This window comes from Arvicanthis niloticus, chromosome 11, assembly GCF_011762505.2.
Source record: "Arvicanthis niloticus isolate mArvNil1 chromosome 11, mArvNil1.pat.X, whole genome shotgun sequence".
NCBI classification, from domain to species: Eukaryota; Metazoa; Chordata; class Mammalia; order Rodentia; family Muridae; genus Arvicanthis; species Arvicanthis niloticus.
The window spans coordinates 68,888,162-68,912,098 of NC_047668.1; the positions used below are offsets into that span (position 1 = coordinate 68,888,162).

A 23,937-nucleotide genomic window follows, 5' to 3' on the forward strand; every position below is an offset into this window, starting at 1 on the left:
TTATCATAGTTAACATGGCGTCTAGACCCACTGATTCCCTGCACAGGACATAATTTCACTCTTATTTTTCTTTCCTTTCCCCCCCCCCCCCCGAGATAGGGTCTCACTATGTCTGTCCTGGAACTTATTCTGTAGATCAGGCTGGCCTCAAACTCAATGATCTGCTTGCCTCAGCCTCCTGAGTGCTGGTATTAAAGGCATGTGCCACCACTCCCCAGCCCATAATTCCATTCTTTTCAGCTAAATAGAACCTGGCTGCGTCTATGCACATGCTCTCTTCTGTTCTGTTGATGAGTCTCTAGACTGGTTCTGTACCTTGGCTGTTGAGTGGCGCTGATCCTACAGACGCTGGGTTTCCGTGGGCCCCCACTAGGAATTGGACAGAGACATGTGAACAGTCGCAAACAAGGCAAAGAATATACTAAGAAAGAAGATAGCTCCCAGGGAGGAAGCAGCCCAAGCAGAGAAATTGTTCAGAAGCCTGATGCTAGGGCTTGGCAAAGAACAGGGGCATTTATGTCGCATATGGGAAGCCTCTGAGGTCATGTGCCTAACATGGCCTTTCTCCTGCAGGCCATGAGGCAGGTCACCCACAGACACGCTGCAGTGCCTCTGTGGCTGTGCCAGTGGCTCCAGCCAGATGGAGAGGGCAGTTCCAGCCTTCCTCTTTACCGGGTTTTTCTCATACGCTAATTTCGCAGGCCTCATTTTCCACCACACTCCAATCCCTGAGCCTGACCGTGGTCCCTGGAACCTTTTTGGAGAGCTGAGGAATGCTGCTCCATTATCTTCTAACTGCTTTCTGTTCTTAGGGAGCATGGACCTTTCCGAGTCTACTTACCGCCTGGGGAGGAGGAGCTGGATCCCCTGGGTAGGAACTGGCTGGAATCTCTCATCATAAAGGAGTTTGGTCTGACCTGCTGCATCCTGGAAGGCACAGGAAAGCATCTCTCTGACCATTGGGCAGGTCTCCCTTGGGGCCATCAGTCCTGCAGCACACAGCCAACCTCGCTGCTTTATCTGTTGAGTTCAGACATGAGATTCTTCAGGCTACAAAACAAACACTCTGATAACTGCAAGCTAAGAATGTGCAGAAACGATCCCCAGGATTCCAAGGGCGGGACAGATTAGAAGGAAAAACTGTGTGGCTGTAGTCACTGAGAACTTGTTAAGCCATTGTGCCAAAGGGAAAGCCATGCAGCAGGGTTACAATGACCCACGGTCCAGAGAGAGGACTTACTCTGCATTTAAGAAGTTAAGGCATCCTTTTTGCTTGTCTGAAGAGAATTTTGAAGGTGCAGACGGAAGTGAGCTTGTCTTCCAGATGCTCTTGAAACTGAGGAGACTCGGAAGGGACAGGTTTTTAGAGTATAGATTCTGTGTGGGGTGCCTGAGGTGTCAGCCAGCATCAGACTTGGTTCCTTCGGGTATATGTGGCTTTTTTGAAAATGATGGGTTTACATGGTTCAGATTCTAGTAGAGTTTCACTGTACCTCGCTCCTGGTACACAATTCTCATTCCTGGTATGACCTGGAGTTTGTTTGTTTGTTTTTAATCTTACATTTAAACATTTCTGGCCCCGGGATATTTCTTATAAATAGTAACTAGCCAGTTTTTTGTTTTTTGTTTTTTTTAAATCTAGTAGGTGTCTTTACTATTTTTCAGTGTTAGGGACCAATCCCAGGGTCTCCTCACATGCTGGGCAAGCAGTTTGCTGTAACCACGAATCTCTGCTTAAGTCTTATGGGGAACACTATGTCCATTTGGTATATTCTGGTATTTGCTACAAGAATATTGAAACAGGGACGCTGATACAATGGATCCTGGTGGATTAAGACTTCTCCAGGAGGAAGAGAGGGACGAAATAGCCGTGGTCTCAGAGGCCAGCCGAGGAAGAATGAGCTTCACAGGAACAGATGGGACACCACCCTGACAGCTTGTCCCCACCACAGTAACGCATTACAGTAACTCCTGGCTTCTGTCACCTTTTCTATAGAACCATCACAATGCTGTAGGAGAGTCAGAAAGAGAAAGCAGAAGGCTTCTCTACTGGTCAGCAAACTAAGCAAGCGTGGTTTGTTTTACCCAAAGCTGTTCCCCAATAGCTTTTTAAAATACAGAGGAACTGAGGCAGCAAGTTTATGGACCTGACTGCCCCATACGACCGTTGACCCGGATCCTATTCCCAGAATCTCACTTCTAATCAGAGGTTTATTTTCTACGGACAAACTGATCATCGATATGGTCAGATGTAAGAGATATAAATCGCTATGTTGCTTTTTATTAAACAAACCTTTAAGTTAGTTATTATTGTGTGCGTGTTTTTGTATGGTGCATTTGTGACTGCATGTATGCATGTGTCACAGTGTGCACATGAGAGAAGCACTCTGTGCAGTCGGCTCTCTCCTTCTACTGTGCGATCCAGGGACCAAGCACAAGTTCTCCAGCATACATACGGACGTATGTAAAAGAGCCTCACCAGACTCACCTTGTTGTCTTTGTTTACGTGTGTGTGCGTGTGTGTGCGTGTGTGTGTGTGTGTGTGTGTACACTTATGTGTATTCGGATATGCACCTGTGTGTGTGGAGGTAAAAGGCCAATCTCAAGGTGCTGGGGAGTTGACTCATTAGTTAAGAGCTCTCATGTTCTTGTAGAGGACCCAGGTTCAATTCCCAGTACCAACATGGTGGCGCACAACCATTCATAACTCCAGGGAATCAATGCCTTCTTCTGACCTCAGAGGATACCAGGCGTATATATATACAGTGCCCACACATACATGTAGACAGAACATTTATACATATGAACTAAGATAAATAAATTAAAAAAGATCGAGGAGGCCATGGTGGCACACATCTTTATTCCCAGCATTTAGGAGGCAGAGGCAAGTGGATCTCAGCAAGTTCAAGGCCAGCCTGGCTTACATAGTAAGTTCCAGAACTGCCAGGACTACAGAGTAAGACTCTGTCTCAAACTAATTAATTAATTAAAGAGACTATCATCATCCGGTATCATTCCTAAAACAGCAACATTATTTTGGGGTACAAGGTCTCTCATTGGCTCTACTAAAGCTCACCACACAGTGTATATAGTATGACTGGCCAGTGACCTGAGGGTACCCGTCTCCTTCCACTTTTCCCGTGCTGGGACACACCTACCTGGCACCATCTGGGCTGGTTTTGTTTGTTTGTTTGCTCGTTTATTTAGCATGGGCTGTGGGGGTTTGAACTCGGGTTCTCATGCTGGTGGGCATAGCTCAGCTGCTCCCCCTGCCCCCTACTTGCAGAACTTCTATCTATTTGTTCTTTCCTCCCTTGCCTTTAGGTATTTATTATCTCAAGGACAATTTTATTAGAGTTTAAAAAGCAAGCTGTACTCTTTCCGCCATCTTGGAGCCTGTGGAGGCCTGCTGGGAACAGGACTTCTAAAAGCAAGTCTGTCTGGAAGGCTGTGGTGCAAGGCCACTTCTGCTGGCTATAAGCGAGGTCTCCGGAAGTAAAGAGCACACGGCTCTTCTTAAAACTGAAGGCGTTTATGCCCGCAATGAAACTGAGTTCTACTTAGGCAGGAGATGTGCTTATGTGTACAAAGCAAAAAAACAATACAGTGACTCCTGGAGGCAAACCAAACAAAACGAGAGTGATCTGGGGCAAGGTAACTCGGGCCCAAGGAAACAGTGGCATGGTTTGTGTCAAATTTCGAAGCAACCTTCCTGCAAAGGCCATTGGACTCAGAATCCGTGTGATGCTGTATCCATCCCAGATTTAAACTAATGGAGAGTAAACAAATAAAAGTAGATTTGTGCTCTTGAAAAAAAAAAAAAAAAAAAAAAAAAAAAGCAAGCTGTAAATCTTGGCACCTGCCCAGAGGAGGAGGAGGAAGAGAAGAAATCTTGCCGTGGAGTTAGGCGTGAAGGTTAGCTATGCAGCTGGCCAGGTCCCACACGGCAAAAAGTGTGATGGGAGTGGTGGGGGACGGAGAGGGGAGAGCATCAGAGAGAGTGGCAAAGCCCAGAGTACCAGGAAACACAGTCTGACCAGCACCTGGAAGCAAGACAGGAGTGAAGAAAAAGAGAAAGGCAGGTCCAATCAAACCTTATTCTTGCCTCCTTCTGCAAGACTGATAACAGTCTCCTTATCCTGTTTAATGTAATATTTTTAGTAATTGCAGACTTTCCCACCCCCTCCTTCCACACCCACCCTCATCTCCTTTACCTCTTTATCATTGCTATGTGTCCAGGTAAGGTCGTCATGGCTGTGATGGAACACCATGTCCAAGGCAACTCGGGAGGAAAGATTATGTGGCTCACACTTCCACATCACAGTTCATCATCGAAGGAAGTCAGGACAGGAACTCAACAGAGCAGGAACCTGGAGGCAGGAGCCGATGCAGAGGCCATGGAGGGGTGCTGCTTACTGGCTTGCTCCCCATGGCTTGCTCAGCCTGCTTTCTTATAAAACATAGGACCACCAGCCCAGGGATGACACCACCCACAATGGGCTGGGCCTTCTCCCATTGATCACTAATTAACAAAATGCCTTACAGCCAGATTTTATTTTCTCAATTGAGGCTTCCTCCTTTCAGATGACTCTAGCTTGTGTCGAGTTGACAAACAACCAGCCAGCACGTGTATCCATATTTATAAATGCATAAATACAGCCGGCTGAGCCCATTTTGTGTTGCTCAAGTGCGTTCAGGGCTCACTTCTCAGTACAATGGACAACTGTTAGCTAGCTCATCCCTGGGAAAACTGATTATCCCTTACTCAGCAATCATTAACTACCTATAGCTCTTCATCTAGGGGTGGGGTAGCCTTGTGAGATTCCCCCCAGCCATGTCAACTACTCGTGCCATTGTCCAGATCTCTGTTGAGTGACCATACTGTTGAGATTTTATGAATACAGCTTCTCTTTCCTATACAGACAACACAATCTCAAAACAGACATCCTGGTCCTCTGGCTCTTGCTATCTTTCTGTCCCCTTCGCCAAGGTCTTCCCTGAGCCTCAGTGGTAAGGCTGTGCTGTGTATGTACCCCCTGGGGTTGGCACACTCTAGTCAATTGTTCTGCATTTTGGCTGGCTTTCAGTAATGGTCTCTGTCTGTGGCAGGAAGAATCTTCTTTGATGAGAGGTGAGAGTCACACTTACCTGGTCTGTGCCACGTGTGGTGATGTAGTGGGATTCTCACATGGCGACACAGGACCCCAAAGCCCTTGGCCAGGAAGCAGCTTTAACTGTGTTAACACAGGCTCAGCAGATTAATATATAAAGCCCTAGCTGTGAGCTCAGCAGGAATCCCTTAGATACAGCTTTAGGCTCTTTGTCCCCCTAATGTGACAACATACATGTCACTGGGTATTCTATGACTATAATGAGATAGTCACCATGACACTATGACAGGGAAGCAATAAGGTTGCCATGACACCGAGAGCACAGGAATGAGATAAGTCTATACCCATGTATACTGTCTCTAATTAAGCCATGTTGTCTTTCCTTGTTCTACGAGGGTCCTTACCACAGTGGCTCCAGGGTCCCTGGTGGCAAGGGGCCTTTATTCTGTTTTCCTCCTAGTAAGGAGTTACATACTATTTCTAGTCTTCCAGTGATCGTAGTTAATTTAAACCATGGAATCTTATGTTTCTTTAACAACATCTAAAGCTAACCAGTATTAACCTGTTTGCTCTCATGTCCTCCTGTGGCCTAAACTATACCTGTCAATTTGCCTCTAAACACGCACAAACACTGGTACTGTAATTATTGCATTCAAAGATGTCAACACTATGTATCACTGTCTTTGCTTCTCCTCTGTTCCCTCCCTCCCTCCCTCCCTCCCTCCCTCCCTCCCTCCCTTCTTCTCTATCTCTGTATTTTTTCCTCCCCCTTTAAGTAGTTTTTAAGAAGTCCTTGCAGTAAAGGAAATGATGGCTCAGCTGGGAACTTTCCGGCTTTACCACGGTGTCAAAGTGATATGAGCTCAGTAGAAACTGCATTTGGGATTTTGATCTTTTCCAGGCTAGCAATTTGCACTATCGTACTGGTTCACAAAGGCTTTTATATAGTTCCCTTTATCCCTAATATTTTGTCATTGTTCTGTCATAAATATAGTTTTCTTTTCTTTTTCTTGCGATAATTTACCTCATGTTCAGTATTATTATTATTATTATTATTATTATTATTATTATTATTATTTATTATTATTATCCTCCTGATAATTTGTATCCTTTTGGAAAATCCTCAACTATTTTATCTTCAGTTATTGCCGTTTTTATTCTCTCTCTGGAATTCTTCTCAGGTGTCATGATGGTCAACTGATTTCCTTCAGCTCTGCCTTCCGATTTACTAATTCTCTCTTTACACGTGTCCAATCTGTTGGGAGCCGACTTTAGTACAAAGCAGCTAGATCAACTTTGCAACCGTCTGGAACCATATACCCTGATGAAAGACTTGGTTGTCAAAAGCCTATAACAGCTGAAGCACACTCTGAAAAATATATTGTTTATCCCACATAGCTTGTTTTGCTGTTTAGTGACCTCAGCTGTATGGTGCACGTGGTAAAGTGTTTTCACCTGTGTTCTCCTGCTTGTGTATATAAATACCTCAGAATTCCCTTCAATAGAAGAGACTTGATCACACCCTGTCTTGTCTCCATTCTTCGCGTCTCCTGCCCCTGCAGCCCCACTCTCTCTCTTGACCAAAGCGTTGAGCCAAAGCATTGAGGAAGAGTAAAGGCCACAACACAATCTAGTGGTTTTCCACTTCTGTTTTATCGTTCATATTTCCCCATTCTGATTCCATTGCCTCCTGATCTTATTTCACAGATGCCAGTCCCTCTGTTATATCTTTATACAGCTTAAACATACTTTATATATTTAAGATCTTTTATGTTGACTTGATAGTTCCATTTTTTAAAATATAAATTTGCTAGGGTCCAAGAATGGCTGAAGGAAGTCCCTGGACTCAAATAGTATGCAGAGGCAAAGAGTGTTTATTCTGTAGAAATTACTAGCCTGCAGGGGTCATCCATTCATCAAAATGGTGACCTCGGACAAAGGCATGTACACAAGCCTTTTATAGAAAACTAGGAGAATTTTAGCAAAGGTTAGGTAATCTAAAACTTCACTGGTGCATGCTGGGGAAGTTACATGGGTCAGTTTCTGATTGGCTGCTATGTTAGTTTTACTATATTTGGTGAGGCCTTGAGGAAATTCCAGGAACTGACTCAGCTCTGGGCTTACTCTCCCTTTGTCAGAGCCATCAATGATCAAGCCCACTGTCCCCTCTGAGGAGCCCAATCTGCTTCCCTGGGAAACTGAAACTTTTCCATTCCCAAGGTTTTCATTCATAGGGCATCTCTCAGATTCTCTACTTGGAGTTGAATACAGTGACGTGTATCTTTCTTTCTTTGTTTCTCAAGACAAGGTTTCTCTGTGTAGCTCTGGCTATCCTGGAACTTGCTCTGTAGACCAGGCTGGCCTCAAACTCAGAGATCTGCTTGCCTCTGCCTCCCAAGTGCTGGGACTAAAGTAAGACATGCACCACCACTGCCTGGCAGGTGCTACATATCTTTAATCTCAGCCGTTGGGAAGTAAATGCAAGAAGCTGAGGAGTTCAAGACGAGCCTGGCAGAAAAAGCAAATTTAAGGCCAACCTGGGTTACATGATACCATGTCTCAAGATAAATAAAGAAGTAAAATAATACACGTGCTATTTGCTAGATCTCCTCATTAGTGGTGCAGGCCTCCCAGCTGCAGATGACGGTCTTATGTACATACTGTAGTTTCATTCTGCTGAGATTTTCCATTTAAGTTCTTTTCTTTGGTCCTGAAATTGACCCTCACATCAGGGCTCAGGACTTGTGTCCCACCCAGATCCTTCGCTGAGATCTGACATACACGGATGCCTCTCTTCCTCCATGATCACAGACAAGTGGCATATTCTGGTTACAACATGATAGTGAGTATATTATTGCTAACCAGGAGACATTACTCATTTTTGCTGGAAGACTGTATTCCCTGATTATTTCAGGCTGGATCATGTACCTCAAAGAAAAATGTCTGATGCCACCAAGCAGAAGCTCCTGTTGCCACTGCCTCTTCAACTTCTTCTAACACAAACACGACAGCTTTCCAGATAAGGGCAGTGCTTATCTGGAAAGTGCTTCATCCTGCATCCCCAATGACAAGGATGTGGCAGAGTCTCTGCTAGCCTGTGAAACAGATGCAATGTAAGCAAAAGATAGACCTTCATGCTTTCTGATGCTCTGAGGGTTGTTGAGTGTTGGTTATGCTATTTAACTTAGCCCGAAGTGACTAACACAAACTTCAAGCTGTCAGATATAACTACATTTAAAAATATTTTATATGCTATGTATCTATCAATCTCCCGATACTCCACCTCCTCCTCTCCTCATGATGCTAGCTAGGGATCTTACTCCAGGCCTCACTCCTGCCACTGGGCCCATTAGTCACCATTTGTAAGTGTTCAAATAAACCAGATCGTTACACACTCACTCTGCTTCTACTATTGTTGTAAGGAGCACACATCCACCGTTTTAACCATCTACAGGCATGCAAGTGTGTGTGTGTGTGTGTGTGTGTGTGAAAGAGAGAGAGATCTCACGTGTGTGTGCATGTGTGCATGTGTGTGCATGTGAGTGAGGCAGGCACTCCACAGTGTGCACGTGAGGTCAGAGGACAACTTAGCGGAGTTGGTTCTCTTCTCCTTGATGTAGGTTTTGGAGACAGAATGCATGTCATTGGGGTCGCATCGTAAGTTCCTGTATACTGAGACATCTTGGTGAAGAAACAAGTCAGTACATTCTCAGTGGTGTGCAGCACAAATCAGTTCCAAGGTGTTTTCACCCAGCAAAAAGTCTGCTCACTGTACAGTCATTCTGTCCTCCTCCGTGTAAGCAGAAGCCTTTGTCTTTTTACACATAGCTCACTTGACTTAGCACAATGTTTTGAAGCTTATCTACCTTATAGCGTGTATTGGAATTACATTCTATTTTAGAGCTGAATAGCATTCCATTTTCTGTGTGTGTATTGCTCATCCAGTCTCTCGGTCGCTTTGGCATTTCAGCCTCTATCATTGTGGTTTCTTTTTTCTTCTTCTTCTTTTTAACCTAGAAGTGTTCACATGTATGCTATTATTAACGAAGGCCTGAGATCTAGGGCTGTCGCTCAGTTGGCAGAGAGTCTAGCAAGCTGGAAGCTCTGGGTTTGATGCCCAGCACTGCGGAAACCAGGTGTTGTGGCTCCCAGCACAGGAGACGGAAGCAGGAGGATCACCAACTCAAGGTCATCCTGGGTGGCTTTAGACCTTGTCTTAAAGAAAATAATAATTAAAGAAGAGCCAGACATATCACATGACAAATAGCACCAGTGGGTGCCTGCTGGGGTGAGTTAGAAAGAGAATGTTTACTCTAAATTTTATAGATTCCTATATGCTTTAAGTCAATGCAATCACTTTAGTCAGTTTTAAAATCTAATGAAGAGGGTTTTAATAAATGCTTCCCTTTCATCTGGAGAGGCACAATAATGAATCACCACAAATGTGTGGGGTTTTAAAATTATAGTTAAAACACATATTATAGACTTCGCCATCTCAGCCATTTGTAAGTACACGTGCAAATGTGCATTTAAAAAATCATTAGACAAAGCTTAGGGTGGCTCCATTGGTAATCAGCCAGACACAGAATCTCTATAAATGAAGCAGTTATTAAAAAATTAAAACCACCTCGTAGGAAGCTGCATGCGATTAAAGGAGACTCCCGCACAGAGTGCTTCTGTTCCTCCTCTCACACCCCCTGTCCTATGGCTCACACATTATGGCTGATAACTATTACGAATGACTCCTCTCGAAGCAGAGCCTGGGGCCCGTCACAGACGCCCATCCTGTGAGTGTGAAGGGTTTGGGATACATTCAATTAACTACACCACTTTTAGTGGAGTGAACCTCTGTGTGACTGCTCTTGGTATTGGCGGTTCACGCAGTGTGTCTTTGTTCCTGATAGGCCCCTGAAAGTTCTCGTGTGCTGCCATTTCCCAGGAGGTCAGACAGGAGTTCAAATAGGGTTTCTTAATATCTTTGCAAAAAGCCAGACCCATGGCAATATTCGTCAGGGGTGGAAAGCTTGGTCTTTGCCCTTAGAACTCAATACAACGTGAACTTTCACCCCTCTGATTAAAAAGTGAGAGCACCCATTGATTTTATGTTCAACAGAATAAAGTTGCCAAACAGCAGAGGGGAAATGAATGAGGCTTTGTGTACATGGGGATTAAATCCCAGAACTGGTTCTTAAAACCAGCACTCCTCATCAGAGTAGCAAGACTTCTGGTCTACCAGCGACCAGGGATTCCTGAGCTAGCATGAGCTATCTAAATGAGGGGCCCATGTTAGAAGCCCTAGGCTAGATCTCAACCAAGGCCTGAACAGCTAGTGACCTTGGGAAGGCAGATTTACTACCTTGAGCTATTTTCAAAGAAAGGGTTAATCAGTCGGGACTGTAGCCCTGTGGTTATGGAGCTGTGTGACATGCACAAGGCTCTGGGCTCATTTACAGCAGCACACAAAGAGAACAAAGCAGCCCCTGCCAACCGTGTGTGTGTGTGTGTGTGTGTGTGTGTGTGTGTGTGTGTGTGTGTGTGTGTGTCCTTGCATGTAATCAGAGGACAACCTTGAGTGCCTTTCCTCGGGAAGACTCTGCACTTTTGTTTGAGGCAGAGTGCCTTAAGTGCCTGGAACTTGCCAAGTAGACCAGGCTATCTGGTCAGAGAGCTCCAGGGATTTACATATCTCTGCGTTCCATCTCATCATGGCTGAGATTACAAGCATGTGCCCAACTTCTTACATGGGTTGTGGGGATCAAACCCGGGTCCTCATGTTTGCAAGGCAAGTGTTTTACCAAGTGACTCACCTCCCTTGGCGTGGTGGTTTGAATGAAAATGGCCCCTATAGGCTCCTTTATGAAAATGTTTGGAGAGTGGCACCATTTGAAAGGGTTAGGAGGTGTGGCCTTGTTGGAGGAAGCCTGTCATGGGGGTTGGGCTTTGAGGTTCCAAAAGCCCTTTCTTAACCCAGAATTCCTCTCTTCCTACTGCTGAGTCTGGATATAGAACTCTCAGCTACTTCTCCAGCGCCATGTCTGCCTGTGTGCTGCTGTGCTCCCATAATAAATTAAATCTCTGAAATTGTAAGCTAGCCCAGTTAAATGCTTCTCTTTATAAGAGTCGCCGTGGTCACAGTATTTCTTCACAGTAATAGAGCGCTAAGACACTTGACCTCTGACAATTTCTTGAAAACCTGACTTGGTGGACTCAGTCTTCTCGGTCCCGCTCTGCATTCTTAACCTAGACCCACCGTTGCTCACACAGGCTGTTTCGTAAGTGCACATGGATCACTACGAAATGCTTGGCTACCACCCCAAGTGGCTGAACAAGAATGGAAAATAAACAAGAGTGCAAAAACTGACCTCGTTCTAAGAAAAACACATTGGCGTGTATACTCAGAAAAGGCCCAGGAGGAAACAGACCAAAATGTTAAAAATAATCGTGTAGGTTTACGTGACAGTCAACATGTATTGAGTCTCCTGACCTGCTGGCCTCTGGGTTGTATGTTAGGAATACGGTAATTAATCAGAACATAAGGCCATTGTTCTGGTGGAACATTTGTAGCTCAGGCATGATAACAGGTAAAGGAGGACCTTTGGGGGTGGGGAGGAACATGACAATGACAATGATCTATCCAGTGGTCCCCAGGGGAGGAATCATTTACGCTGAGGCCAGAGGAGGGAGTTGGCTGAATACAGGGAAGCCGCGGAGGCAGGGAAGCCGTGGAGGCAGGCGCTACAGACGCTGCTGGCTCCCTTCCTTAGGATTATTTGAATGTCTTTTAAGTTTTAAAAAAGCCGATGTTAGCCTCTGCCTCCTGCGTCCTGGGATTGCAGGCGTGTGCTCTGTGTCCAGTTGTTTGTTTCTGTAACCCTCTCCTCTTTCTCCTTCTCTTCTGACTTTTCTTTTTTATATGAGATCTGGTTATACAGCCTAGACCGATCTCAAATTCCTGATCCTCCTGCCTCAGCTTTCCCAAACGTTTGGAGTTTGTTTGTCTTGGTTTGTTCTTTTGAGAGTCTTGCTATGTCTCTCTGGCTCAGGATAACCTCAAACTTGTGGCAATCCTGCCTCAGCCTCCTGCACACTGGGATTGCAAGCCTGAGTCACACCACACCTAGTTTTATATTTTCTTACTGGACATAATGCCTACCATCCTAAGTGTTCTGTTGGCAATGCCTTTCTAGTTAAAGCAAAGGTATTTCAGTCAAACCCTGGTGGACAATCTTTACCTAAAGTCCTAATGCATAGGATCTGAGGCAGAACACGAGTTCTCGGCCAGCCTGGACTACATGTAAAACAAAAACAGATAAATGAAAAATCCCCACAGAAGCTTGGCATGGTAGCTCCCGTCTGTAATCCCAGAACTCTGAGGCAGAAGCAGGAGGAACGGAAGTCTAGGGTCATCCTCAACTACATACACAGTGAGTCTGATGCCAGTCTGGGATACACTGAGACACAGTCTCAAAACAAACAAACCCAAAACAACAAAAGCAGTGTGTGCATATCACACACACACACATACACACACATACACACACATACACACATACACACACATACACACACACACACACATATACACACATACACACACATATACACACACATACACACACATACACACACATACACACATACACACACACACACACACACACACACACACACACACACACACATTTTACCCAATCTTCCAGTGTGCACCTGGAGCCAGATGCAGACTGGGAGAAACAAATAGAAAAATAGAAAACAGAACCAACCAGCCCAGAATCAGTAGGAAACAATTGAAAAGAACTGTAGCAGATTCTCTTGGCTAAAACACAGACCCAGTGTTGGGGAAAATAATTTAATGAGGTGAGATCCAATGTTGGCTGGAGTGTGGTGGAACGGGCCATAGGCATTACAGATGACGCCATGACTCCAGGTGCCCCTCCTGAGAGGCAGTGTGACAGCATTCCAAACTTACAGAAAAGGGGGCTGGAGAGATGGCTCAGTGGGTAGAGTGTTTGCCATTCAGATACAGAGAAGCCACACCAGTGCTATGTGGGTGAGACTGCCTGTAGTTCCAGGCAGCAGGATGGGGAGACAGGGAATCCTGGAGCAAGATGGCTATCCAGATTAGCAGAAAGGGCAAGCTTGAGATTCAGTGAGAGAAACCCTAAGAAATGCAGGGCAAAGAGCAACAAGGGAGACGTCGGACATTAATCTTCGGCTTTTAGTAGGCACACACATGCACACTTACATTTACACTCGTGCCTACCAAGACTTTTGGGGTTGTTTCTATAAATCCTATCTTAACAAATAAATAACTTCCAGCATGTCCAAATCCAGGCATCCAAAAGCAATGGCAGGCCAGTGAAAGGGGTAAATCACTTGTCGCCCAAGCTTGATGACTCAAGCTCCATCTCTGGAGCCCACAGTGGAGAAAGAATCAGTTCCTGAAAGTTGCTGAGTTACTTCCAAGTGCTCAGTGTCACACACACACACACACACACACACAGAGCAATGTAATGGCTGGAGAGTTTTCACAGGCAGAGGCAATGTCACCACTGCCCTGCCCACCCTCCTCATGTCCTGGCTTATGAAAACACCTGTATCTTTCACTGACCCCGACCCCTCCAGAATGGCATTCCCCCCAAACCACACTGGCTCCTTGTCACTGAATTCAGTGGACACTTCTTAGTCCTGGGGCTCATCTGATCATGGGGAGACATTAATACCCCATCTTGGGCCCCTCTGTCCCATTGCCCATTTGTGGTGTTTAGGGACTAGACAGGTAACTTCCTCTTTTCCCTCAGTACTAAGAGTGATTCCCCTCCCTGACTCCCTGGCAATATTCTTTTTCAAACTAGTTTCTATTTCTCTGGCCAAGACAAGGATTTCCCAATGAATGACTCTGGATAGGTCTCTTCTTCAGGCAGAAGCCACCAGTTTGCCAAGTCACTCACCATTTAAAACAGAAAGCTGCTCACTAACTGCCTCTCTTGCCCTTTCTACTGGACCCATTCACCACCTTTTCCCAGCTGGACTATAGCCACAAGTATCTAAATTTGTCCCTTGGTTCCCAGTCTTTCTATATGCTGAATATGGCCAGTGAGCTTCAGTGCCCCTGCCTGACATCCTTCAGTGGTTCTCTGTCTGCAGGCTCGAGCCTGGCTCCTTGGTTGGCATGAGGAATTTGCAAATCAGATCTCTACAAATACAGCAGCACCCTCACACCCTGCCAACCAAGGACCAGAACCCCTCCTTTAGCACACTGAACCCAACAGGCATCACCAATCCTTAAGGTTCTACCTCTGAGTGAATCTGAGAACCACTCCTGCAGGTTCCCAATGAGAGGGCTGCTCTCTGGGATCTCATAACAGCACTTCATTTCCTATCTTTTACCTCACTGATCTTGGTCCCCAGCTCAGGGGGACAGCCTGGTAGCCAGGGCAGTGAGGTGACAATAGAGGTGACACTTATTGACTGCTTTTTTTTCCTGGTTTTTAATGTCTAATGTAGACTATGCCATCTCTGTATGCTTGAAAATCAAAAGCCTTTAATCTCAGCACTCAGGAGGCAGAGGCAGGCAGATCTCTGAATTTAAGGCCAGCCTAATCTACAGAGTGAGTTGCAGGACAGCCAGGGTTACACAGAGAAACCCTGTCTCAAACAACAACAACAACAACAACAACAACAACAACAACAACAGAGTCCTGCTGCCCAAGGGCTGGTCTAGCTCAAGTTCTTCTCTCTCAGGAACCCTCTGGTTACAAATTCAAGACTGGGCAAAGCAGAAAGGCTTGCTTCAATGTTGTCTGCAGACAGGAGGACCACCCACACATGCACACATTCCTTGGCTTTAGAAAGACTGCACTGCTCTTGTAGTCTAGTGCCAAAACACATTTTTGAACAAATATTAACCAGGGCTTCCCTGTATTCACAGGATGAATACAAAAGAAAATATACTTTGAAAGATCTTGTGTCAGATTCATAGATAGGGATGGTAGCACCCCGCCACCCCCACATCTAATACCAAGTTTCCCTGAGACATGAGTAAAAAGATAGGGAGGGGTGATCCTTGGAAATTTTCCCTTCCCCCACTTTTACCGAAACTTTAATGCCCTTCTGTGGCCATAATCTTCAACCATGCACACTGGGCTTACACTTCTTTGAAGTTTATGAAAAATAATCCCGTCACACAAACAGTGTTCACTCAAACATCCATTATTATTTTTTCCTTAAAAGAAAAACAAAAACCTGATTAGTTCCAAAAATAAAACCTGAAGGGGGAAAAAAAAAAGCTCAGACAAGAGGCAGAGCTTGTGGCTGAGCCATCGTCACTGTGATTAACAGCACGCGAGTGTTACCTGCCTCGTAGGCTCCCATCTTAAATGTAATTAGCACAATTTCTCCGTGGTTCCCCATTGCTCTTAGCATTTATGCCAAGTTCTTGAAGCAGCCACTTTAATAGCAATAAACGACGGGGAAAGCTCTCCTGGTACATAGGCAGACTCTCCCGTCTCAGGCAGGGAGCCCCCACATGGATGCTGGGTTCTGTGAGCTCAGAGTTTTGGGATGGCGTTTCTCTGCCCTCTAAAGTCACCATGAAACCCATCGCCAGCACCGTAACAGCTGAAGCGAGCAGAGCTGCTCTGGGAAAGTGGCGCCTGATGCCACTGCCCTGATCTTATGGACCTGTGTGCTATGCTGGTGGGACCTTAGGAAAGAATCGGTGTCCAGATAGAGGGTGGCGGTTTAGTAATGATGGTTCAGAGAGCATAGAGGTGAGGAGGGGGATTGTCACATGGCTTGTTTGTTAGACCTGGAAGGGCCTGACAAGCATCCCTGTCACTGGCAACAGACTGAACACCAGCAACACCGGGAGTATTATTAGCGAGACTTCTGATTCAAGTTCACACACAGTTCATGCCTATGCATATGGAATCTAACATCGATCATATTCTTATGATAGAGTAGTAGTTAAAAGAAAGAGAATGCTCTCGGGCCAGAGGAACCATGTGATTGGCTCATGGCAACCCAATGACAAAGGTAGGACCACAGTCAGGAAGCAAGTTTCCAGGGCATGGCTCAACTGCAGGGTGGCCGTCTTGCCTGCACAAAGTCGTGGGTCCATCCCCAGTACTGGGAGAGGGTATGCTTTATCCACTAGTCCTTTAGTGCAAAATGAAGCATTGGCTCAGAAGATTGAGTCAATCAAGAGGGGACACAGCAAGTAAGTCAGTCAGCTCAACAGAGTAACACGCATTTCAGATCAAACAAGAGCTGGGTCTCAAAGTCAAGATTTATTAATTCTTTAAATGTTCAAGATACACAAATTGTGTTTTGCTGATGTGCATACAACATGTTTACGTCAAAACAAAGTTAATAGTTAATAAAATATTATCTCCTTAAGGACTGAAGAGGCCAAAAAGCTTCAACCATGAGTTAAATATGGGATATACATTTATAGGTACTACCAAAAGCCCGACATAAATACGTATGTAACACAGCCAAGAAAAACTGTGACCCAAAGGATCACACACTTTACTACATCTGTATTAAGGTAGAAAACGAGGTTACATCACATAGACTAAGCTGATTTAAGGACTCTTTTATTAGATGACAAAAGCTATGACCATAAACCATCATATCTGTAAGACTTAACCATATAATGGAATTACTGTAAGTCACAGACTGTAACATACCCCATGTCCTCCGTGTCATTTCCTAAACAGGTTGACAGGTTGACACAGTACATCCGACCCCTCTCGTGATGTGTGCGGTGACCGTTAATGGTGATGGTCAGTAGTGGAAATAGCAAGATTGAGCAGGTGCGTACTTTGCATAACCATTGCCATAAAGAAAAGGACCAATTCAAAGTGGTTAAAACCAACCCCTCCTTTAACCTGCCTGATGCCTCATCTTTTAACAATAAAATCCAAGAGCACACATGGGTTGCCTCTTCCATAAAACCTTTACATGTGAAATATTTAATCTAGGTTTAGATTATCCACAACAAGACAAGTGATTCTCTCCTGTGTGCATGAATTCTGCTGGGCCTGACTCACACGGCACATGGAAAGATGAGTCACTGGCAAGTCTATTTGACCATGCGAGGCTATTTTAAGGCAAGAGTTCGTTCTCTCTCTCTCTCTCTCTCTTTCTCTCTCTCTTCTCTCTCTCCTCCCTTTCACTTTCCCTTTCCCTCTCCCTCCCCCCACTCTCTCTCACACACAGTCCCAGCTAGGAAACCAATGTACAACATGCTCACCATAAATACAGACATCAAACTGTAGAGATATCCATGGCTGCATCCCACACATAACTGAAGGAGAACGCTACCAAATGTTTGTACGTGACCCCAAATACCCAAGTCTGAATTCTGGAAAAAGTACTTTAAATGAACTTCTCCAATATCTTTGCAATAAGGCTTTCCACATAAGGCTATTTTTACTATAGGGTTACTTTGTCAGAATTCTTGAAAATAATAAAAATGTGCCTCAAAACTCAAGCTATTCTGCACTAAAGAGAGAGGCCTTGGTCTTATAAGGGATGGCAGGGTGACTTGTTGAAATTGTACTTAATCCAAAATCAAAATTGAAACACATAGAATTAAATGATTATTTTTAAGCTTAAAATTGGACTATCCTAATACACACGGCCAAACATAGAAAACACTTTAGTACAAAACAGACATGTACTTCACCTTTACAAATGTAATTCAACTGGATCGTAACCCATAGCATGTTGATTACAAAATTTTTAAAAATCTATATAATGCAAACTTTACAGAAATAGATCTAGTCTTTACTTTCAAGTTAGAAAAGGCCTGACGGGTTCTCTTTGGGCATTTCCAGGCAATGGCTTTCTAAGATGAAAAGTAACATAGGTCTCAGTCACGGGCTATTTGGTGCGTCCACGTGTGAGCCATCAATCTGGAGCCTTGGAGACAAAGAATGATGACTGCTACACACTGCAGAAGAAAAAACAAGAGATTTCTGCTCTGACCCAAGACTTAGAGTCTATGTATTTTTAATTAATGATTAGACTGATGGAATGCTAGTCAGTAAAAACAAATTTGATTACCAACTAGAGTCACATTTAAAATGTTTTCCTTAAAAATAGAAGCAGTCACACAACTTCCAACACAAAGATAAAATAATGAATAAGTAAACTAACAATACAGGAGAGCCAGAGAGCTGGACAGTTACCACACTAATTCCCTTGACCAAACTCTCGCTTACATTAAGACAGAAAAATTCTAATTTTTTTTTTTTTTTTTTGCCCCAATATTTGAATCATGTACTATGGAAAAACATTTTTAGGGGTAGGTTTGGCAGGAATTACTTATTATATTTCCAGATTAAATTAAAATAAAAGAAACAAAACAGATGAAAAAAGACTACCTAACTGGACATATAAAAATGATTATGATGATGGTGGTGGGGTGGTGATGATGATGGTGGTGGTGGTGATGATGGTGGTAATGCTATCAGCAAACACTAAAAGAGCTGCACACTGAGCAACTGTAGAGATTTACAACCTAAATTCCCCTCACCCAGGATGCCAGTTGTCATCCAGTTGAGAGGGTGCTGCTGAGGCTGCTGTAGGCATATACGAAAGCATCCTTGGGTGCCACTGGTACCAATCCCAGGGCTGTTCCCAGGCTGAAATGTGCTAAGGACATGGTGGGTGAGGCCAATTGCCGTGTATGTTCCTCTGGCTGGAAAGATCTGAAGCCTCCTTATTTAGTAATTAAATGAACAGGCCTCCACTTCAATTCAAGCAACTTGCACTTCCAGACACAGACACCAACCAGCCACACCTTCTGCCCATGGAATGACTCATTCTTCTTGTAACTGTGTAAGGACAGCAATGAGGAGATTTGACTAAAACCCACTTTCCACTCGGCAGGCGGGTCAACTGTTATGACATCTAAGTAACTTGCTACTTCCTGCTCACTGTGCCCACAGTCACGTGCTATCAGTGCGGCTGCACGGGTGCAGGTTTGCTCGATGTCTCTAGGGGCCACATTATGGTACTCCCTACACATCCTTGTAAAGGAAGCCACCCATGGTGACTTTCTCATCCCCCCCAAAACTGCTTGACTGTAGAAAACCTCTTCCCCAACCGAGGTAATGGTAAGGCCAAATAGATGCCGCTGACCATCAGACCTGGAAAAGTGCAAAGGCAGTCATCCAGGAGAATCCAAAGGGGAAGACGCTGAAGAGAAGCAGAGATGCCACGTGGGGCAAGATCATACCAGCCCTGGTCCCTGACTCTGAGAAGCAGGAGGGGACACGCTCAGCCAGGTGGCTGAGCTAAGTTCTTACAGTAACAGCTGTGCCCCTGGAACAAATGAGTTTGTAAATATAGGGTTATAGATACCGTCCTTACACACGCACATCCACACACGCATACGCACAGCATGAGTAGCACTCACCTGTGACCTCGACCGGCATTTGAAAGGCTGAAGCAAGAGGATGTCAAGTGCAAGGCAGACTGGGCTATCTAATCTCAGATTTGAGACAGTCTCCAAAACTAAACCAGGGAGACAGATCTAACCAAGGAGCTTATGCACCATTGGCAGGCATTCTGGTATATTCAATAACAGAGCTACACCCCAATGCAAAAGATACTCTCTAACACTTATTTGTTTTTCATTCGTGTGAGTATTTTGCTTTCATGTGTACTATGTGTGTGCAGTCCCCAGAAGAAGGTGTTGGATCCCCTGGAGTTGGAGCTACAGACAGCTGTGAGCAGCCTGTGGGTACCGAGAATCAAAGCCTGGAAGAGCCTATGGAAGAGCTGCCAGAGCCCTTAACTGCAGCCATCTCTCCAGCCCCCAAAAGATGTATCTCTAAGACTTTTGGCTAGAATAATCTTTCTCTGGACAAATTTTATTAGAACAATAAGTAGGGTCAGAGATTTGTTTTTGGAATACTTATGAATATTAAACAAAAATAATAAACCATTAGTACATTATTTTTTTATTTTAAAAAGTTGCTATAATTTTCATTACTCTCTAAATGCTAGGAATTATAGCCATTAATCAAGCATTTAACAACTAAGAATTGGGGGTCCTATTGATTTCACAGACAACTGTTATAAATAGTACTGAATAAATTTATCCTACAGTTGCAGCAAAGTACATCTCTATGAAAGCTTTTTCCAAAGAATGTTTTAAAAATATATTATCTGCCAATGTAACCCAAATCTAGGTTTAAGACCCCACTAGGTTTGCTATCCATGTTTGCACTGAAGATCAGTAATATTTGCTCAGCATATTCATAAGATTTATTTAAAATACAGCCATTAGCCAAAGCCCTCCAGGACATATGTGTGGAATTAGAGAAATGTGGTGTTCAGTCAGATACTACATTACTCATGAAGAACTGTAGGGAGGGTGTTATTCTAATAAGGTCCTCGCCCCTATTGCTTTTGATCTATCAATAAAGATGCCAGTGGTCAATGCTGGGCAGAAAGAAAGAAAGAGGTGGGATGGGGCTGGAAAGATGGCTTGGAGGTTAAGAGCACTGACTGCTTTTCCAGAGTTCAATTCCCAGCAACCACATGGTGGCTCACAATCATCTGTAATGGGATCTGATATCCTTTTCTGGTATGTCTGAAGACAGGGACAGTGTACTCAGATACATAAATCAAGAAAGAAAGAAAGAAAGAAAGAAAGAAAGAAAGAAAGAAAGAAAGAAAGAAAGAAAGAAAGAGAGGTGGGACTTCTAGGCTAGGAGAGAGAAAAAGAATGGAGAGACCTGGGAGACAGAGAGAGAGAGAGAGAGAGAGAGAGAGAGAGAGAGAGAGAGAGACAGAGAGAGACAGAGACAGAGACAGAGACAGAGCAGACTGAGGCTACAGTAGATCTTCCAAAATGTAGGCAGAAAGGGAAAGAGGCCTGAAAGCATCTTGGACAGTAAGACCAATGGCTTCACAGAAGGTAACTGAGCAACTAAGTCGAGGGCAGATTTAGAGGTGGGAGTGAAGGTAAGGGCATGTTAGCCGTGGGAGGCTTAGGAGTGCCCGACCACTGAGCTAAAAAAACATTAAAATAAGCTAATGTGTGTGTGTATTTCATCTGCAGATCCATGATTGCTCCTAGGCGGGTGTGGCCTGCGACTTGCCAGGAGCTCAGAGTGGTGTAGACAAAACTAACCAAAACAAAGACTGTCAGCAGGGATCCATAGAAGTCTGTCAAGCTAGAACACTTACAAGTGCCTTCAAACATTTGAATATCTATTATTTGCAGCTAATAGAAAATTTTTCCTTTACTACTTTCCTGAAGGGATTTCAGGATGATTGAATTCACGATGAATGATCACAATTCAAAAAAATCTAGACTTAGGACTTATATATTTTTTTAAGAAGTCTTAAACCAATGAACAGATCGTTATAAAGTTTTTAAGATTAGAAGAAATTACAGAGTGGGCAGTATACGTGAGTGGAGGTGTCTGCAGAGAGGGCATCAGACCCTCTGGAGCTGGAGACACAGCAACCCTCCTGATGCGGGTGCTGGGAACCCAACTGGGAGCTCTGCCAGAGCTTTACATACTCCTAACCACTGAGCCATCTCGAACTCCCAGAGAGGATATTTAGACTAAACCAGGAAGAGGCCTTTTCAAGGTACAAAGCTTTCTCAGACAGTATCTGCTAGTGTGAGGGCAGCTGGTAGTCATCTTTGTGCACCCCACAGGTGCAACGGTGGCTACACTTTCCATAGTTTGAGATAGAGACTGTCCATGTAGACCAGGTTGTTTTCAAATTCAGAATCCTCCTGTCTTAGTCTTTGGAGTATTGGGATTACAGCATAGAATGGCTGCATGTGGGAACAACACCCATTAAGTAAAGGTTCCTACTATGAACACAAGATTAAAAGAATTAAAGAAAAAAATTAGCCAGATACCTGTGAACACATTCAGCTTAGTTTTTTCCTAAGGTGGGTTAACTATTAAGTCTTACTTTTGAGACACCTCCCTTAGAACTCAGCAACATGTTTCCTTTGTAGAAATCTACTACAGATGGCTACAGACTTCAGTTCTACCAGGGAGCTCAACTTTCAAGCCTTTCTATGGTGGCACTGCTAAACCATGCAGAGAGATAGAGAAGGAGGGAGGGAGGGAGGGAGGGAGGGAGAGAGGGAGAGAGGGAGGGAGGGAGGGAGGGAGGGGTGTGGAACTCACTACCACTACCTGTCAGGGTGACAGGTACCTCGATTGTCTGAATCTCTGAGAGTCCAAGGTCAGATAATAGAGAAGTATTCAAAGAAACCAATCGATAGAAACAAATCATCTTGTATCCGCATCCTAGTGTCTCTGCATCCTTAGGCGAGCGAACACAAACTCCAATTAACTTGGGTTAATGAAGAGAGTCAGCTTAATAGACTCAGAAAGCGTTCAAAGTATAGCAAGTGCAGAGCTGTTTAATGCTCTTAGTGAGCACGTCTACGTCTTTCTCCTTGATTAGTACCTTGTAAGGGACACAGAGACTCATCAGCAAAACGTTTCCTGACACAGGCTAGCACAACTCAGCTCTCTACAAGTCTGTTCATGAAAACACATTGTTAGGAACCAATATCCTGTCACAATAAAAACACCATATATCTAGGAATACAAAGAAAATTCCCCAGTCTGAAGTGCTCCAAAGCCAGTATTACACCAAGGGTAAAGAGTGGAAACTTCCCTCTGGGACCAGGAGTAAGAACAGGATGTCGCACTAGCCACTTATATTTGACATTGCACTGGAAGTCCCAACAGAGGCAATTAGGCAAGAGAAAGAATTAGGAAGTGTCTAGATTGCAAAGAAAGAAATAAAACTACCTCACTGAGGATGTCATGACCACAATAGCAGAGAAAAACTTCAGAGCCCTTGGGAAGCAGTGAGGGCTGATGGGAATTCAGCTGGGCATATAAGATCAAGATAAAGCCGTCGGATCACCTAGCCCTAGCAGTGTGCACTCTCAAGATGAAATCCAGATAATACCAGCTGGGTGTAATAGCACACACCTTTAAGCATGGCACTTGAGAGCAGAGGCAGGTGGATCTCTATGTGTTCAAGGCCAGCTTAGTCTACACAGTGAAGTTCTGGCCAGCCATAGCCACATAGTGACGCTGAGGGGGAGTGGGTATTCCATTTACAAAAGCATCAAAAATAACAACATACCTAGGAATGAATTAAATCAAGGAAGTGCACACAGAAAGATAGAAATCTCTGTTCCAAGAAACAAATGGAATGATAGCCCATGTTTACAAACTGGAACACAGTACTGTTAATACGGTAACACCATCTTAATTGATTTAGAGATTTGATGAGATCAATACCAGGCCAAACTTTTAACTACCAGCCCTGGCATGTGGTGGGGCGCTCCTGAAATTCTTGTAATCTCAAAGCTCCTAAGGCTGAGTCAAGGGAGAGGGGGGACTAAGTTTCAAACTAGCTCAGGCTACGTAAAAAGTTCAAGTCCATCCTAGGCTAGTTAGTTTTTAACAAAGAAAAATTCTAATTGTCTTTTAAGCAGAGAAAATGATACAATAAGCCAGTGAGATTTTCAGTGGTTAAAGGTGCTTGCCTCCGGCCAGACAACCGAGTTTCAGGCCAAGATCCCCAGTAGAAAGAGAACCGACTCCTGAGGGTTACCCACACTCACACACATGTGTCTCTCACATATACAATATCAACCAATTAAATTTAAAACACAAAAGGACACAATGCTAAAGTTCATATAGAAATACAAGAGACCAAGAACAGCCAAAATTCTTGAAAAGATTCTCTCTTTTAAAGAAGATTATTTTATGTTATGTGTATGAGTGCTCTGTTTGCATGCATACCT

General features: G+C 44.2%; 1 pseudogene; it reads left to right on the top strand.

The window, feature by feature from the left end:
* The first annotated feature begins 1,195 nt into the window (after positions 1–1,195).
* Positions 1,196–3,768, top strand: LOC117716858 (large ribosomal subunit protein eL33 pseudogene; annotated as a pseudogene).
* Positions 3,769–23,937: the final 20,169 nt, after the last annotated feature.